Here is a 20,507-nt window from a genome sequence, read left to right as displayed (position 1 = left end):
CCTCGGGCGGTGCATGGTTCATACAGGCAGCCACCAAGTACTATTGGACCTGACCGGCCCTATGGTCCGTGCTCGGCCTGAATGTAGTTGGATTGCATCACATTAGCGGCTTAATTAGAATTAATTTGCCAGAAATGTAATGCCTCGAATTTCAAGGGCCGAGTAAAGCTCAACTCCAAAGATCCAATGCATCACTTATGCAACATAGATAATGATGTTTAAATGTTATCCATATTAGAGCATTAAACATGAGAGGGATTATACTAAATCAGCATATCATACTCTAGAGTTAATTTATTTAACCGAGCGGAATACTGAGATAGATATATAAAGTATATACGTGTTTCATAACCTCCAGAGTATGAGTATATTATCGGGTTGAAGATACACATGTTTTATTCCAAAATATACAAAATGTCAAAATATAAGTGTCCTACTAATCCATATAACGCTGTGATCCTGTCGAATCGGCACGGGGTCTGCATAGACCCGCCTGACAGTTGAAAGTAGGAGAATTCCTCCTCCTCGTCTAAGAAATCCAAATCAACGGCATAGACTCCGTCGTCACACGCATCTACAACAGAGTCTGGTTGGTGTTTTAAAATACCGTCCCAGAGTGGGAGTGAGTGATCAATTCAGTGGTACTATAAGGCATTAACATGTTATCAATTCAGTCAAGTAATAATGATTAAGCAGTATAATAATCATATCCTAAGTACTCTTGTTAATACAGGGATGGTATGCTGTAATGATACATACCCTTGCACGAAGCTCCCTCACAAGGGACTTCGTCAACCATTCGTGCATGAAAAATTCTCTAAACGTGACCTTCCACGCCAAAGTATATACAACGCGGTGCATGGTCGTGTTAGCCAAGTACTTAGTTAGGTTTATTCATACAACAGATTAGGGAAGCTAAGGTACCTCCCTTTACATCATTAACCCAAACAGGGATCCATCTAGGGTCATTAATCTTAGTTAATCACATACGATAAGCAAGTTGTAGGGCATCACCCCTAGTGAAAGCAATGGATAGGCAAATTCGAGAGTTTATACCCAAGGTCACTACGGGGAGGCTCGTCACCTCAGTGCAGGATGACAGCTAGAATACAGTGTTCCATACCACCATATTCAGCTCACGAGTTTGGGTTGCTCACTGGTCATTACGGGGAGGCTCGTCACTCCAGCGTAGGCCGACAGCTTGACCACGGTGTCCCATATAACCATGCCCAGCTCATGAGTCTTAGCGGATCATGGTACTATGGTTGAAGTGGGTCTGTACATTGGTAACTGGTACCTTAGATTCAAGCAGTAATGTCCATACATGGTAAACACATAATAGGCCGATCAGTTTATTAGACAAGTTCGATTGGTATGGGCGCATGTCGAATTAATCAACATTGAGTGCGTAAGTACTCCCCATGGCCTAACCACTGTCGACAATCGTTATACGATTCGAATTCACCACGTATCAAAAGTGGCGAGACTAATTCGGCCACCCAAATGGGAATTGTTACCGATTGCCTGGACCACGTTGTAGTCCCAATCTTACTCAGATGCAATAAATAAAAACATGTGACAAGCATATCAGCATTTATCAAACATTCTAAATACAATTCTCATTTAAACATTTCGTCGAACACATTGAACACGTTACTAAATATTTGCATTTCATCCATAAATTGCATAGTCGAAATTAAGATTACATGAAGGAAACTATACATATAGATGAGGTAATTGAGAATCCCATCTCAATACTCTTATTACATACAATTCATCAACAATTTCACATTCATACATATTATCAAACACTTAGACTACACATTACTAAATACAAAGACTAGGTTAATTACGACGTGAACTATAACAATCCATCACACAAAGAGATCATAATACATACTACAAACATGATTCTTAGATTTATAGTCATGACAGGCACAAATCACAATTTCATATTCATTCAAACATTTCAACAAACACATGGAATGCATCTCATATTCAACATAGTTCACACATGTATGATTTATCGAAAACGTTGTAACTAAGATCCTATAGTAGCAATCAAGTTAAACAAATCATTGTTGACATTGAAAGCCTTGAAAGCTAAAACCTAAACATTTATAGTCCGCACCTTTCATCGGAAAGTTTGATTCGGACTCGGTCCAATTGTAAGTTTTCGAAAACGAGACGTTAAATACCTACATGTCGTAATAGGTTAGTTAGCTCGACAAACTACCAACCTGGATCTCTATAACAAGAATAGGGTTAGGGTTTCTTACCCAAATCTGTAGCCGAAACAGGTCGGATAGCGTAAGAAAGCGGCGATCTAGCACGTAGAATCATGTGGGAAGATTCCTGCAACAATCTCTCTGAACCTCACTTCTCTCCCTCCTCTTTTCTCTTCTTCTTTCTCTCTCTCTCTCTCTCTCTCTCTCTCCTTTAAGGTTTTGAGAAAATTCGTATGGGAGAGAAATGGGGTGAAATAAGGCCTTTATATAGGCTTAGAAGTGATGCAAATGGCCTTAGGGCCACTATATATATATATATATATATACACGTTGCATCCTTTGGGCGACTGTTTTTGACAAACAGGGCTCACAGGATGGCCTAATACTCACCTACGACATGGAGCAAGGTCCCTAACCATGGATCTAAGCCAGGTTATGATTCGGCACGATTGGATAGGCCGATCGACCGTGAAGGAGCTGTATCAGATCAACGGTCGTTGTGACTCAATCAGGGCCACAGGTATACAGATATATGCAGAAAAATTTCTCTGATCCATGGGTGCAGTTCGGTCAGAAACTGACGGTCTGAAATCTTCAATTCCGACCGTAAGCGAAAGGCTCAATTTACTTAAGTTTTGTTACGTTTTCTAAAGATATTCGTGTTTCTCACACAATTTGCTCAGGGCTCAAGTTGTGCGATTCTAGATACTATTTGGACTCGATTCCTACGATGGTTGTCAATCCCAATAAGATAGTCATAACCCTATAGTTTCGCAGTCATCAGACTTTTGACGTGTGGTCCAAGTCTGATATGGAGTTTCAGTGTACTCCCGAGAGTAACCAGCTTTTAGGATTCCTCCTAAGTTTTTAAGTAGTTTTGAGTTAGTGATTCTGATGGTTTTGGGTCTTGTCATTTATATAAATAGTAGTTCGAGCCAAATCCATCGATTATTTAGTTTAGTACTTAATCAATTTTCATCTAATTTCTAAAGAATACGGTCCTTAGGGATTTCTAGCTGAGGTGGTACTCGGGTCTTTGTACGAATTTTTTCGAGACGTTATAATCTACCCCCCTTAAAGAAAAATTTCATCCCCAAAATTAGTACCTTTTCGTACTCCTCAAGGATCTAAGGGTAGTTCTTATAGACATAGCTTCTGTTTCCCAAGTAGCCTCTTCCTTAGTATGGTGCGTCCACAGTACCTTTACAAGCGGGATAACCTTGCTGCCTAATACTTGTTCTTTCCTATCAAGAATACGTGTTGGTCGCAGTACATAGGTAGCATCTTCACTCTACTGTACTTACTCCCATTTGATAATATGAGAAGGGTCAGGAACATATTTCTTCAACATTGATACATGAAATACGTTGTGCACGCCTGCAAGTGGTTGGGCAAAACAAGATGGTATGCTACCACACCCACTCGGTCTAAAATCTGGAATGGACCAATAAATCAAGGCGTAAGCTTCCCTTTCTTGTCAAACCGGAGGACTCCCTTCATGGAAAATTTTTTAAGAAAGACATGGTCCCCTACTTTGAATTCCAACTGCTGCTGTCGTGTATCGGCGTAACTCTTCTGTCTGCTCTGGGCTGCAAGAAGTCGACGCCTAATAATATCAATCTTCTCTGAGGTCGCCTGTACTTAATCTTAGCCAACCAAACTCTTCTCGCCAACTTCTGCCCAACAATGTGGTGCTCAACATGGGCACCCATACAAGGCTTCATAGGGAGCCATGCCAATGCTCACTTGGAAGCTATTGTTATAAGCAAACTCAGCATAGCGAAGACAGTCATCCCAACTGTCCTTAAAATTGAGCACACATGATCGTAACATATCTTCTAATATCTATTTTACCTGTTCTGTTTGCCCATCGGTCTGTGGGTGGAACGCAGTACTGAACTTCAGTTTCACTCCCATGGCTTCCTTGATTCGAGTTCAGAAAATGGATGTGAATTGCGTGTCTCGATCCGATACAATCTCCATAAGCACTCTATGCAGCCAAACAATCTCCTTGATGTATAGCTTGGCTAAATCATCTGCGGGGTTAGAAATTCTGATTGGAAGGAAATGGGCCAATTTCGTCAGTCGGTCCATAATCACCCAGATGGAGTCATGCCCCTTTTTCGTTTTTGATAATCTGAAAATGAAATCCATAAATATGAAATCTCATTTCCACTCAGTTATGGGCATGAGCTGAAGTAAATCAGGAGGTCGGCGATGCTCGGCCTTGACTTGCTGGAACGTGAGACAGCGAGATACATAATCTTGTATGTGGGCCTTCATGTTGTCCCACCAGTATGAACGCTTTATGTCTATCGAGATATGAAGTGCTCATACTGGTGGGACAACATGAAAGCCCACATAGCAGACTATGTATCCCATTGTCTCACGTGCCAGCAGGTCAAGGGCGAACATCGCCGACCTCTTGGTTTACTTCAGCCCTTGCCTATAGCTGAATGGAAATGGGATTTCAGCTCTATGGATTTCATCTCAGGGTTACCGAAGATGAGGAAGGGACATGACTCCATTTGGGTGATTGTGGACCGGTTGATGAAATCAGCTCGTTTTCTCCCAATTAGAGTCTCCAACTCAGCAGAAGATTTGGCCAGGCTGTACATCAAGGAGATAGTACGTCTGCACGGAGTGCCTATGGAGATTATATCAGATCGAGACACGCGATTCACATCTATCTTCTAGACTCGTATCCAGGAAGTAATTGGTGTGAAACTGAAGTTTAGTACCGCGTTCCACCCACAGACGGATGCGCAGACGGAACGGGTGAATCAAGTGTTAGAGGATATGCTGCGAGCTTGTATGCTTGATTTCAAGGACAGTTGGGATAACTGTCTTCCTTATGCTGAGTTCGCTTATAACAACAACTTTCAGGCAAGTATTAGCATGGCTCCCTACGAGGCCTTACTGGGCAGAGGTTGGCGAGAAGAGTTTGATTGGCCCAGAGTTAGTGCAGGCGACCTCAGAGAAGATCGACATTATCAGGCGTCGACTTCTTGCAGCGCAGAGTAGACAAGAGTTACACCGATACGAGGTGGCGATCGCTAGAGTTTGAGGTCGGGGACCTTGTATTCCTAAAGGTTTTCCCGATGAAGGGAGTCCTCCAGTTTGAAAAGAAAGGGAAACTCACGTTGAGATTCATTGGCCCATTTCAGATACTAGACCGAATGAGTGTGGTAGCATACCTCCTTACTTTGCCTACACCACTCGCTGCATGCACAACGTATTTCATGTATCGATGTTGAATAAATATGTACTTGACCCTTCCCAAATTATCAAATGGGAGCAGGCACAGTTGAGTGAGGATGTTACTTATGTACTGCGACCCACACGTATCCTAAACAGGAAGGAATAGGTGCTACGTAGTAAAGTGATTCCACTTGTGAAGGGACTGTAGACGCACCACATTGAGGAAGAGGTTACTTGGAAAATAGAAGCCAAGGTCCGCAAGAACTACCCTCAGATTCTCAAGGAGTACGAAAGATACTAATTTCGAGGACAAAATTTTTCTTTAAGAGGGTAGATTGTAAAGTTTCAGAAAAATCCATACAAAGACCTGAGTATCACCTTAGACAGAAATTACCAAGGATCGAATTCTATAGAAATTAGACGAAAATTAATTAAGTACTAAACTAAATAATCAATGGAATTAGCTCGAACCACTTTCTATATGAATGCAAGACCCAAAACCATTAGAATCGCTAACCTAACATTACCTAGAAGCCTAGGTTCAATCTCAAAACCCAGTTGCTTTCGGGAGTATCTTGAAATTCCGTATCGGACCTGGACCACGCGTCGAAAGTCTGATTACCATAAAATTGTATGGTTATGACCGCCATACTAGGCTTGACAACCATCTTAGGAATCAGGTTCAAATAGTATCTGAAAACACATAACTTGAGCTCGGAGTGAAGTGTGTGAGAAACGCGAATATCTTTAGAAAATAAACTCAAACTTAAGTGAATTGGGCTGTTCGCTTACAGGCCAAATTCAAGGTTTCAAACCGTCAGATTTTGACCCAATTACACCCTTGGATTAGGAAAATTTCCTTACACATGTCAATGCACTTGTGGCCCTAAACGAGTGATAATGGTCGTTGAACTGAAACTGCTCCTCCATGGTTGATCCACAAGTCCGATCGGATTGAAACTTTAAACTGGCATAGATCCACTGCCAGGGAACTTTTTTCAAATCGTATGCGAGCAATGGGCCTCCAGATGAGCTCTGTTAGCCTGAAACATATGACTTTTGGCTATAACCTAAGTATACTATGACCCTGGGGCCATTGACTTCACTTCTGGGCCTATATAAGACCCTTAACCCACCTTAGGAGTGAGAAAAGAGAAAAGAGAAGGAGAAGGTGAGGAGAAGTGAGAGAGAGTTGGTTTATTGCTAGGATTCATTCCCGCCACTCCACGTGCTGAATCCCCTCTTCCGTGTCACTATACCGGCAATTTTGACTCCATTTTTTGGGTAAGGAATTCTAACCCAAATTTGTTTTAGGTATCCAAATAGGTAGATCAGTAACATAACTAACCTATTTCATGTTATAGGTAGCCGTTGTGCCGTAAACAAAGGCGTAGTGTATGAGCCGAGTTCGTAATCGGCGTACCGACAAAAGGTGCAGACTATAAATATTTAGGTTATGGTTTTCAAGGCTTTCAATGTCAGTTAATGATTTATAACTGACTTGATTGCTGTCACATGTACTTAGATGCGATGTTTCCGTGTATTGCATATATATATATATATATATATATATATGAACTATGTTGAATATAATGCATTCTATGTATTTGTTGAAATGTTTGAATGAATATGGAATTAGGATTTGTGCTTGCCCTGATTTCTAATTGAGAATGCATGATTTTTGTATGTATGACAACTCCTTTTCGAGAGGATTTGCCATAATATATGTTATAACTAAATTATTACATGTATGTTGGTATATGTAGTCTAAGTGTTTGATAAAATGTTTGAATGAACAATTGGTTGATGAAATGTATTTATTAAAGGTGTTGAGATGAGATTCTCAATTACCTTAGCTATATGAATAGATTCCTTCATATAATTTAAATTCCGCTATGTGATTTATGATATGAAATGCATATGTATGGTGTTAGGTTCACTATGTTTTTTTAATAAAAGGCTTCAATAATTGCAATGATTGAATTGTTTGTTCAACATTGTTACGACTACTATGTGTAAATGCTATTGTTTTAGAGTGTGATTGGGACTACAACGTAGTCCAGGTAATCGGTAATGGTTTACGATTAGTAGTCGACCTACTTTTGCCACCATGGATATGTTCGATGAATCTGAGCCGTACGGTGGTTATCGACAGTGGTTAGGCTACGAAGAGTACGTATGCACTCTATGTTGATTAATTCAACATGTGCTCGTACCAGTCGATCTTGTTAAGTAACCCGATTCGCCTAATGTATGTTCACCATGTATGGATGCTACTGCTTAAATTTAAGGTATCACTTACCAGTGAAAAGCCCATTTAACCTTGGTACTACGATCCGCTAAGACTCATGATTGGGGCATGGTGGTATGGGACACTATGGTCGAGCTGTCAGCCTACGCTGGGGTAACAAGCCTCTCAATACTATCCATTAAGCAACCTAAACTCGTGAGCTGAATATGGTGGTATGAGACACTGTATTCGAGCTGTCGGCCTACGCTAAGGTGACGAGCCTTTCCCGTAATGACCTCGAGTATAAACTTGGCCTACACCAAGGTAACGAGCCTCCCGTAGTGACCTGAACTTGCCTATCCATTGTGTTTAAATCTGGGGTGATGTTTCCCTATAACTTGCTTATTGTATGTGATTAACTAGGATTGACGACCCTATATGGATCATCGTTTGGGCAATTGATATAAAAGGAGGTACCTTAGCTTCCCAAATTTGCTATATAAATAGGTCTAATTAAAGATTTGGCTAGCACGACCATGCACCGCATTGCATGTGCCTTTAGCGTGGGAGTTGAGCACAGTGGGAGTTTAGCATGCGCGACCGTGAGATGATGTCGCAGAGGGAGTGCAGGAGAGGACATGCATCATTAATACATATCATCCTTGCATTAACCAGAGTATTTATGAATGCTTGTTGTATTTCTTTATCATTACTGCTTGACTGAATTGATAACATGTTAACCTTTGTCTTATAGCTCCACTAAGTTGATCAGTCACTCTCACTCTGGGACGGTGTTTTAAAACACCAACCAGACTCCGTTGTAGTTTCAGCTTGTGAGTTAGAGTCGGCCTTCTACGACGACGAGGAGTTCTCCTACATGCAACTCTCTGGTAGGTCTATGTAGACCTAGAATTGCGTTGCAGGGATCGCAAGAATATGGACTAGTTGAACATTACACCTTGTCACTTTGTAAATTTTAGAATTATACATGCAATTATTTAACTTAGTAATACATTCATATTCTGGGGACTTACAACCACTTATATGCCTATGTATCTATCACAGTCTTCCTCTTGCTAAATTTAATCATCTCTGGAGTATGATATGCTGATTTGGTATAATCCTACTCATGTTTAATGCACAAATATGGACAACATTTAATCATTATCATCTATATTGTATAAGTGATGCGTTGGAACTCGAGAGTTAAGCCTCTGCTTGACCCTTGATTTTTAGGGTGTTACACTATACCCTTTCACAACCAGTCTTGCTTTGTATTTTTTAACTTCTCCTTTCGCATTCTTCTTTGCCTTGTACACCCATTTGACTCCAATTGAATGTTGTCCTTTTGGTAGAGTGGATAACTCCTATGTGTTGTTTCTTTCGATTGCGCTGATTTTTTCATCTATAGCTTTTTTCCACCTTTTGTCTTGTATGACATCTTCAAAGGTTACTGGTTCACAATTGGCAAAGAGATAAAATAATGTAAAGCCATTTTGATTTTTAGTTACCTTATAAATCTCCCATAGTCTCCTCATGCATCTTGGCCTTTCGCTTGAACTTTCTTCTAATGAAGATGATGATGTTGGTTCACCACGAGCGGATGAAGCTGGAGATGGAGGCGGATTAACTAGTATTCATGTCACTTGATCATCTTCTTCTTTAAAAGGAAAGATGTCATATAGTCTTCTTCCTTTGTAGTCCAATCCCACGTGCCTTCTTCATTGAATTCAACATCTCGACTTGCAATCATTTTTCCATTACTTGGATTATACAATTTGTAGCCTTTGAAGTGAGCATCATAGCCAATAAAGATGTGCTTTGCACTCTTGTCATCTATCTTAGATCTATTTTGGTCAGGCACATGTGCATAAGCGATGCTTCCAAAAACCCGTAAATGTGAAACGCCTGGCTTTCTTCCACTCCACACTTCTTGTGGTGTTTTGTTCCATACACTTCTTGTGGGGGAATGGTTCATCAAATAAACCGCACAATCTACCACTTCTGCCCAAAATTTTTTAAGCATCTTTTTCCTCTTCAACATGCATCGAGCAACGTTAAGAATTGTTCTATTCTTCCTTTCGGCCACCCCATTTTGTTGAGACGTGTATGGGACCATTAAAGGCTGTCAAATCCCATGTTCTTCACAATCTGCTTCAAATTCTTTTGATGTGAATTCGCCCCCTCTATCGGATCTCATAGCTTTAATATGTAATCCACTTTCCTTTTCAACAAAAACCTTGAATTTCTTAAAAGCGCCAAAAACTTTGAACTTTTCTTTTAAGAAATAAACCTAAGTTTTTCTACTGAAATCATCAACAAAAATGAGGAAATAATTATTCTTACTAAGTGAGGAAGGAGTGATTGGCCCACACACAACTGTATGAATGAGTTGAAGTGGCTTTATGGCTCTTCTTGATGCCTCTTCTGGAAAGCTTCTTCGAAAATGTTTTCCAAGTATGCAACCTTTACAAACTTGATCCAGGTGATCAACCAATGGCAAACCCTTCACCAACTTTTGCTTGGATAATAATTTTAGTACTTCAAAATTTAGATTCTCAAATCTTAAGTGCCAAAGCCATGATGAATCTTTTAAACAAGCATCTAAACATCTTGCAACATCACTTTAAATGTTCGATAAGAACATTCTATTGTTTGACATGGCCACATTAGCAATCAAATTACTTCTTTGGTCTCTTATTAAAAGACTACAATTTTTCATATGAATATCATAGCCTTTCTCTAAGAATTGTCCCAAGCTCAATATATATATATATATATATATATATATATATATATTTATATTTATATCCAGCACATAATAAACATTAAAGATAAATTGGTGATTTCCATTTCTTAAACGGATTAGGATTTTACCCATTGCTTTCATCGAAATTTTAGACGAGTCTCCAAATGTGACATGGCTTCTTGTTGATTCATCTAGCTCGACGAAAATGCTTCTTATCTCGCACATGTGATTGCTTGCCCCGGTATCAAGATACCATGAGTTTTGTTCTCCACTTTCATCACCTTTATAAGTCAACAATACAGTTGGCTTCTCATTTTCATTCCTTTCAACATAATTAGCTTTCTATTTAACATGGTTAGTGTGACTTCTACATTACGAAGCATAATGGCCATACCTTTTACAATTAAAAGATTGAACTTGAGATTTGTCTTGAAATCTTTCATACCTTGGCCTCATGAAATTTCCTTCTGTATGTCCCCTTGTAGGATGAGAATTGGCTTCTTTCTTCAAAGTTGTAAATGTGTCCTCCTCTTCCTCTTCCTCTAGCACGGCCTCGTCCTCGACCTCTTTGAAAAAGGTGAGCCTATGCCAAATAAAAACTTAAACTACTGAAATAATAAATAAATCAAAATAAATCACAGATCTCAATAGCACTAGTATTGAAAAATTTATTCAAACTTAGTTCGTAGGACAACCTTACACCAAAAACAAAGTTTTAGGTAGGACAACCTGATTTCATGAATGTATGTAAGGATCATAATTAAGTAAGAGATAATAAACCTATGTATTACAATCATTCACCAGCGCAAAAATAATGTTAAAAATCATTCACCACAGATATAAAAAATTAATCATTCACCACAACACCAGGAGTTATAGTGGTTCTGTGTGTACACCAACTGTTCTCAAACAGCCACACCTATTCCACTCCTAATAATCATAACCCACGTGATATTGGCATTTACTAAAAATAAAATTTTCACAGGTTCACCTTAAAACCTATATAGTTGTGATTTTAAAAGGGTTATCACAAACAAAAACCCTATACTGAGATTTTCTGGCTATCTTAGTCAAAACCAATATATGAGATTTTCTGGTTATCTCAAAGAAACTAAAATACAAAGAAATAGAATTATACTTATCTTCTCTTTGAAGATGTTCTTGATGTAGCCTATAGAACTGCTTCGCTTGAAGTAGAATGTTCAATGTCCAGTAACACAAACAAGTGTTCTAGGTTCTAGATTGATTTTAAATTAATTCAAACCAAAGGCTACTTGTTTGAATTCCTCAGATCTCAAAAGAAGAATGATTACTCTCTTTAAAAAGTAAGATTCATAAAAAAAGATCAAGGAATTAAAATAAAAAACTATATAAACAAAATATTAAAATACCGTGCAATAACTTGAAGATAGTGGAGACTTCTCTCTCTCTCTCTCTCTCTCTCTCTCTCTCGGTGAAGGCTTTTGTTAGCTTAAATGAATAATTTTGGAATGAGAGAAGGCCTCTATTTATAGTTATAAATGTTATTGCTTCGACTCATTTAAGATTTAATAAAATTTTAAATTTTGGGCGCGATCGGATAAAACTGTTCTTCAACTGGTCGAAGGCCCTGCTCGACTGGTCAAGAATCCTATTCGACTGGTCAAGGGTGCTTAATTTTAGTTGCTGGACTTCAAGTTAAGCAACCCTTGAGTGGTTGAAGGTCCCTATTCGATAATCGAATAGTGTGCTCGACTAGTTGAGAAACCACCAGAAATATCCATTTTTTGCATTTTTAATTTGGACTAATCAAAGATTATCTTAGATTGGTCGAGGCCTAGTTTTCACTAGTTGATCCAAGGTCAAGACTTGTCGAACTTAAGTCTAACCAAAGTATAAAAACCTATATAAGTTTGTCTTTTGAAAGCACCTAAGTCTAAGGTCTTTCTAGGGTCTGTTATACCTGAGAAGACTGGACATTGAAGTGTAAAGCTTGAATCTTCTTCTTGAATCTTCAATAGTTGATCTTATACTTGAAATATAGTCAAAGGTGGAGCTTGATTTTCTACTATAAGTGTAGTAAAACTTGAACTCATTTTAACTTTGAACTTTCCAACTTCATGACTTGTACTTAAGCTAGCACTTTCCAACTTCATGACTTGTACTTGAAGGTGAACTTTCCATCTTTTTGATTCACTTGAAGGTTGGCACACCCCAGACTCGGTAACCAGACTTATAAGGAACTTGATTGCTGATTCTGGCCGCAACAGCCTCCGTAGTACCCCATTCTCGACTCTTGAGGTAAGTTCCGATCCTAGGATCCAACAAGAGAATTTTCATAATAGTATAATCATTCCAATACGAGCATACCCAAGATCACAACAAGTATATCTGAGAATAATAAAGGGCACACATCATAAAATCCACTAAGAATTTGAACTTTTACAAGTTTACATCAGGCCTAAAAGGACATACATCAGATAATAGGAAAAGAGAGAAATCAGCAACATTAGAGTCCTCAAGCTCCACTCTACTCCACGCTCTGCCTCTACAATGCCTGTCTAGGATCACCTGCATGCATCAATCGTGCATAAGCTTATAGAAGCTTAGAGGGTGGTGAAAGTGTGTGTCAATGGTGCACAGAAGAATAACAGGAGGTACAAGGAAGGAACATACTCAATGAGAATATCACTAGCCTTACCAAGGCTTATCATGAATACTGGACGTCATACCAAGGTAATGCATGAAGGGGCTTATACAGCCAATGCTAATGCGATGTAACTAATGCCAGTGCTCATATCCAAACCACATATCAAGTATATTTTCAATCATAAGGAAATCACAGGGGTCTAATACACTACTGAATGACTGCCGCTCTATAGACCCCGCACAGTCAAACGAGCATAAGAGACCTCACTACCCACCTGTGGACAGCCAATCACCAGCAAAGCCCGACGGTAGCGGACCCATTTACAAGTTGGTTGGACTTAGCCCAGCAATGCCTCCTCACACCAGGCAGGTAAGGCTACACCCCTATCCAATCGACTACACGACAGTGGGAGTCGCGGTCTAATGGTATGAAGCCCTTATGCGCTCATATAATCCACCTGGTCACGGCGTTGGAGAAAATCCTTAGTACCATGGAAGTTTTGAGAATTTCACTCATGGGCATCCTATGCACCCGATATGCTCAAATAATATTTCTGGTGTCCACACATACGACCATCCACGAATGTTCCTGTAGAGGTAAGGCCCTAATAAAGCAAGGGGGGTATCATCATGAAATGTAATGACAATGCATGAGTCACACATACAAATCATGCACTAGCCGCAGGCACACAATGTGCACGAGGGGAGAAACTCCATCCCTCAATGACCACCACATAATGCAATCAATTCATACAGATGATGCATATGGGTCATGAAATGTAAGTGGGCTACTTGTGGAAATTATGGAATCCTCCATCCTAAGGAGGGTTAAGGTCTAGGCAAGTAGACAGGTATTCTAAGAAGAAAAGAAATCCTCTAGTGGGGGCCCAGTAATTTGGGATGACCCACATGCTAAGAGAGAGCCATGACCCTAAAGACGGAAGGTCCTAGCCAACTTAAGGTGGGCCTTTAACCACCTATAAAGGCCTCTATAGGCCTACCTTAGGGCCACCAAGGAGGACATCCAACCTTCACTGGGTCCCAAAAAGATAACCCGCTACACATATGATAAGAGATCTAAAGTTTAAGCAATGTATAGTCTAGTGGGCCATACCCTAAGCCTAAATCATAGGCCATGAAGTGGGCCCTCAAGTGATTTTGGGCCCAACTATAAGGATCATGGGTTCACTCATTATGGTGGGCCCAATGGACAACCCATTTTCCTAACATATGGGAAATCCTTATATTTAACTCAAGTAAGTTGGGCCTCACATCTCGGCCCAAGTATGGATTTATTATAATGGGTAAGCAAGGGCCCAACTACTTGAGTATTTGGCCCATAAGACCCATCACAATGGTGAAGTAAATATAGGATCCAAGGGCCCAACGGGCCTATCAAAAGTTTCAGCCCAACCAAGGCTATAAGGCCCATTAACTAGAAGACTAGCCTGAGAAGAATCCAATTAGAATGGGCCTTTAATCATGCACTAATTAAGCCCAAAAATAAAATTAAAATTGTAAGATAACTAACTTAAATCTTTTCCAAATCTAGTGGGCCATACTGCCCCAAAATAGACATTTATGGGGTGGCAACATTGGGCCCATTGCTAGATTTTTTAAAATATTAATAACGCTCGAGTTATCTCAATGTAGTATCACAGTATCTTGTGCAATCTTGTAATCAGTTAACATTCTTTTCATCCAGACCAGCCAGGTACTAGCATTACTAGTTGCGATGTATTTAGCTTCAACTGTAAATAGTGATATAAAATTTTATTTCTTTCTAAGCCAGGAAACCAAACAATTTTCAACATAAAAACATCCACCACTGGTAGATTTTTCTATCGTCAATATTTCCTACCCAGTCAGCATTGGAATATCCAGCAAGTTGTACATTTATATCATGCGGATACCATAGACCAAAATTAGTTATACTTGCGACATAATGAATTATCCGTTTAACAACAATTAGACGAGATTCCTTAAGGTCATACTGATATGTAGCACAAATTCCAACACTAAAAACAATATCTGGTCTACTAGCAGTTAAATATAAAAGACTACCAATCATGTTTCGATATAAGCGAGAGTCTATACTTTTACTTGTTTTATCGTTAGAGAGTTTGAGAGTTGTACTCATACGAGTATTAAACTTTTTACCATTCTCGAATCCAAATTTCATTACCAAATTGAAAGTATATTTGGTTTGCTAAATGAAAATACCATCTTCCTGTTGTTTTACTTGTAAACCAAGAAAGTAATTCAATTCTCCAACCATACTCATTTCAAACTTAGATTTCATCATATTTGCAAACTCAATGGACAAGTTAGTGCTTGTAGATTCATAAATAATATCATCAACATAATTTTATACAATCAACAAATGTTCATTATATTTTTTAACAAATAAAGTTTTATCAACACTTCCTATGATAAAGTTGTGACTAAGCAAAAATTTAATCAACTTTTTATACCATTCGCTGGGAGCTTGTTTTAATCCATAAAGTGCTTTTTTAAGACTATATACATGATTTGAGAGTTTAGGGTCTTCAAAACTCTTAGGTTGTTCAACATATACCTCTTCATGTAAATCACCATCTATATGATACATCTTAATTTTTTTATAACAAACAATTGATGTAAATAATTTAATGATTCACGGCGTGCAATTGGTGCAAAGGTTTCATCGTAGTCAATTTCTTCTATCTGAGTGTAGCCTTGTTCAACCAGTCTAGCCTTGTTTCTAATAATATTTCCCATTTAATCAGATTTATTCCTCAAAATCCATTTGGCTCCAATTATATGTTTATCAGAAGGTTTGGGAATCAAATACCCAACATCATTTCTAACAAATTAATTTAACTCTTCTTGCATAACCAAAATCCAACTTTCATCGCCAAGTGGTTCATTTACATTTACCGGTTCAATTTGGGAAGTGAAGCAGACATAGTTATAAATATTCTCTAACTGTTTTCTTGTCTAAACACTAGTACAAGAGTACCTAATATCTGATCAGTTGGATGGTCTGTAACTGATCTTAATTCAGAATTATCTAATTTGGATGAAGAGTCAGGTTTGTCGATAATGTTGACTTCATCATCATCTTGACTTGGTAAGGGTGTGATCAGGTGATTGTTAATTATAACATTAATTGATTCCTGAATCACTCCCGTTCTTTTATTAAGAACATGATATGCTCAATTATTCAGAGCATAACCCAAGAATATTCCCTCATTACTCATTGCTTCAAACTTACCCAAATTTTTTCGGTCATGTAAAATTTAACATTTACTTCCAAAAGATTGAAAGTATTTAACAGTTAGCTTTTTATTAAACATAGCTTGTAGGTTGTTTTATCTTTTGCTTTTTTAACATATACATGATTTATAATAGAGCAAGCCGCATTAATAGCTTCAGTCTATAAGTTTTTCGGTAAATTCATGTTATTTAGCATTACATTGGTCATTTCCTGTAACACTCTATTCTTTCTTTCAACAACCCCATTCCGTTGAGGTGTTTTAGGAGCTGAGAACTCATGTGATATACCATGGTCTATACAATATTTCTCAAAACTGCTATTTTCAAACTCAGTACCATGATCACTTCTGATCTTGATCACATGTACTTCTTTTTCAGTTTGATTTCATTTTAGAATTCTTCTAACTTCATTAAGAGCTTTAGATTTTTCTCTCATGAAGGCTACCTAAGTATATTTAGTAAAATCATCTACAATAAGTAAAAGATACTTCTTTCCACATCTACTCTCCGTTCTTGTTGGTCCCACTAAGTCCATATGGAGTAGTTCAAGGGGTTTAGATGTGGCTAAGGAGTTCACTTTCTTGTGACTACTCCTGATTTTCTTGCCAATCTGATATGCGCCACAAATCTTTTCTACCTTTTTTAATTTAGGTAGGCCATGAATTTGATATCTCTTGCTTAAGCTATAAAGATCTCTAAAGTTCACATGTCCAAGATGTTTATGACATAGTTCTATTTCGTCTGTTTAGACCATAGTTCTCTTTCATCTGTTTGGACCATGTAACACAAAAAATTAGAAGAGCATGAGTCATTAATAATATAACAATTCTCAGAAATTCTACGACCATTTAGTATCACACTTCCCTTCTCATTTGATATTTCACATCCATAATTTGTAAATTTCACGCTATGTTTGTTATCGCAGATTTGAGATATACTTAGGAGGTAATGTTTTAAACCTTCAACATACAATACATTCTTAAAGGGTGGGAGATTAGAGAGTTGAATAGTACCTTGGCCTATAATTCTACGGTTGTTTCCATCACCAAAAGTAACTGACTCATCGTTTACTTATCTGAAGTTGGTGAATATTTCTTTGTCACCAGTCATATGTCTTGAACATCCACTATTCAGGTACCATTTTGAATAGCTAGTGGCTTTGAAGGCTGTGTGGGCAACAAGACATGTAACCTTTAGAACCCATTTCAATATAGTTCTAGGTTTAGTAATTTCATTGGATTTTCTCCATTTTTGGGAGTTGGAATAATTTCAGTGTCTATTAACTCCGATTCCATTTGAGTTAGGTTTAAGAATCTCTTTGAGTAAGTCCACCATTTTTTCAACCAAAGGGGGTTTATTAAAATTTTGATTTCTATAGCTGATAGTATTAAAATTAACCTTAGAAACTTGAAAAGGTTTTGAATTTTTAAAATCATTTCGACCAAAATTTGTCAAGCTCTTACCTTTAGAGTTTGAGGGTTCTCCTTTTACAAATATAAGAGATGCATTTTTATTTTTTAGTGAACTATCTTTGATATAGCCTAAACCCGATTTATCATAACATTTTCTAGATGCAGTTAATAGTTTTTCTAGCTTAGGGTCTCCATGGGCATATCTCCAAGTATCCTTAGAACTCAAAAGAGAAGAAACTTCGAGTTTTAGATTCTCATTTTTAATTTAGAGTTTTTCTTAACTCTGAGGTTTTGAAATTTAAATCAAGTTTAGTTTTTTCAAAATAATTAGAAAAATGAGATTTTTTTAAAATATTATTTTCAAGTTCTTCTTTTAGTTTAAAATATTTTTTCCTTTGAATTTTTAATTTGATAGCAATTTTACAACTTTCCTTGTATAAGGCATTGTAGGCGTCTTAAAGATCATCTTCATTCTCATTTTCAGGGTCACTTCTGAGATTATCATAATCAGATAAATTACATCTATCTGAGGAGGTAACTCTGGCTATAGTCATCAGGGCTTTTACTTTATTTAAATTTTCTTATTCTCATTCATCTGACTCAGAAAAGCTTTCAGAGCTGGATGATTTATTCCAAGTAACTATCATACCCTTTCTTTTCGATCTATCCCTTTTAGGACATATATTCGCCAAATGCCCATATTCATGGCAGTTGAAACATTGACTGTCTTTTACAGTTTTTCAGGGTTTAGATTTTCCTTTTCTTTTATTAGATGGTCTTTGAAAATCAAATCTTTTCTTATTTTTGAAAATTTTATAAAATTTCTTAGTAAATAAAGCCATATCATCTTTTGTATCTTCAATATCAGAATCAACACAGTTATCTTTTGAAATAGATTTAGATGATTTAAGAGCAATGGACTTACCTTTAGGAGCTTTAAAATTTAACTCATATATTTGGAGAGAACCAATTAACTCCTCAACCTTCATTAAATCAGTGTCTTTTAGTTCCTGAATGGCTTACTTTGGAATTGAATCTCTCAGGAAGTGATCGTAGTATTTTAGCACAAACTTTGCTTTTTAGGATTCCATCTCCTAGACCCCACATGGAATTTACTATATCATTTAATTTCATATAGAAGTCTATGAAAATTTTATTTTCTTCTATACGAATTTTCTCAAACTTTGTAGTGAGGATTTGAACTTTAGATTTCTTGACTATAGTAGTTCCTTCATGTGTCATTTCAAGAATATCCTAGACTTGTTTAGTCATATCGTATGAAATGATTCTTCTGAATTCATCAGGTGATAAAGCACAAGTAATGGCATTTAAGGTCTTAGCATTTACACTGCTTTTACTTTCTGAGGTGTAGTCCACAAATAGAATGGAGTTTCTTTCAAAGATTTAGTTCCATCACTGCCTAGAACTTCAGACATAGGTAGTTTCCACTTGGTTACAATGGCTTGCCACACGCTTTCTTATAAGGATTTTAGAAAAATCTCATTCTACCTTTCCAATATACATAGTTGGAGCCATTAAAAGGTGGTAGCCTGGTAATATATAAGCTATCAAAATTTGACATAATGAAAGCCCTAGATCTTTAAACTCAAGGAACTTAATCCAAAAATATGAGCAACTTAGCTCTGATACCACTTGAAAAATGCGAGCTTAATAGTCATGGGGGGGTAATTGGACTATGCCAAATAAAAACTTATAGTATTGAAATAATAAATAAATCAGAATAAATCATAAATCTCAATAACTCTAGTATTGAAAATTGATTCAAACTTAGTTTGTAGGACAACCTTACACCAAAAACAAAGTTTTAGATAGGACAACCTGATTTCATGAACGTATGTAAGGATCAAGAATTCAAACCAAGTAAGAGATAATAAACCTATCTATTACAATCATTCACCAGTACAGAAATAATGTTATAATCATTCACCACAGATACAAAAAATTAATCATTCATCACAACATTAGGAGTTATAGTGGTTCGGTGTGTACACCAACTGTTCTCAAACAGCCACACCTACTCCACTCCTATTAATCACAACCCACATTGTATTGGCATTCACTAAAAATAAGGTTTTCACAGGTTCACCTTAAAACCTATACAATTGTGATTTTAGAAGGGCTATCACAAATAAAAACTCCACACTGAGATTTTCTGGCTATCTCAGTCAAAACCAATACATGAGATTTTCTGGTTATCTCAAAGAAACTAAAATATAAGGAAATATAATTGTACTTATCTTCTCTTTGAAGATGTTCTTGATATAGCCTGTAGAATCGCTTCGCTTGAAGTAGAATGTTCAATGTCCAGTAATGCAAACAAGCGTTCTAGGTTCTAGATTGATTTTAAATTAATTCAAACCAAAGGCTACTTGTTTGAATTCCTCAGATCTCAAAAGAAGAGTGATTACTCTCTTTAAAAAATAAGATTCATAAAAAGAGATCAAGGAATTAAAACAAAATAGCTATATAAACAAAATATTAAAATACCATGCAATAACTTAAAGATAGTGGGGACTTCTCTCTTTCTTGGTGAAGGCTTTTCTTAGCTTGAATGAATAATTTTAGAATGAGAGAAGACCTTTATTTATAGTTAGAAATGTTGTTGTTTCGACTCGTCTAAGGTCCCCTTCAACTCGTCTAAGATTTAACAAAATTTCAAAATTGGGGCACGATCGGATAAAACCGTTCTTCGACTGGTCGAAGGCCCTACTCGACTGGTCAAGGGCCCTATTCGACTGGTCGAGCATGGGCTTTGACTGGTCGAGGGTGCCTGATTTTAG

Source organism: Magnolia sinica, chromosome 13, assembly GCF_029962835.1.
Source record: "Magnolia sinica isolate HGM2019 chromosome 13, MsV1, whole genome shotgun sequence".
Lineage (NCBI taxonomy): Eukaryota > Viridiplantae > Streptophyta > Magnoliopsida > Magnoliales > Magnoliaceae > Magnolia > Magnolia sinica.
The sequence above is the reverse complement of the archived record's forward strand: the minus strand, read 5'-3'. Positions refer to the sequence as shown.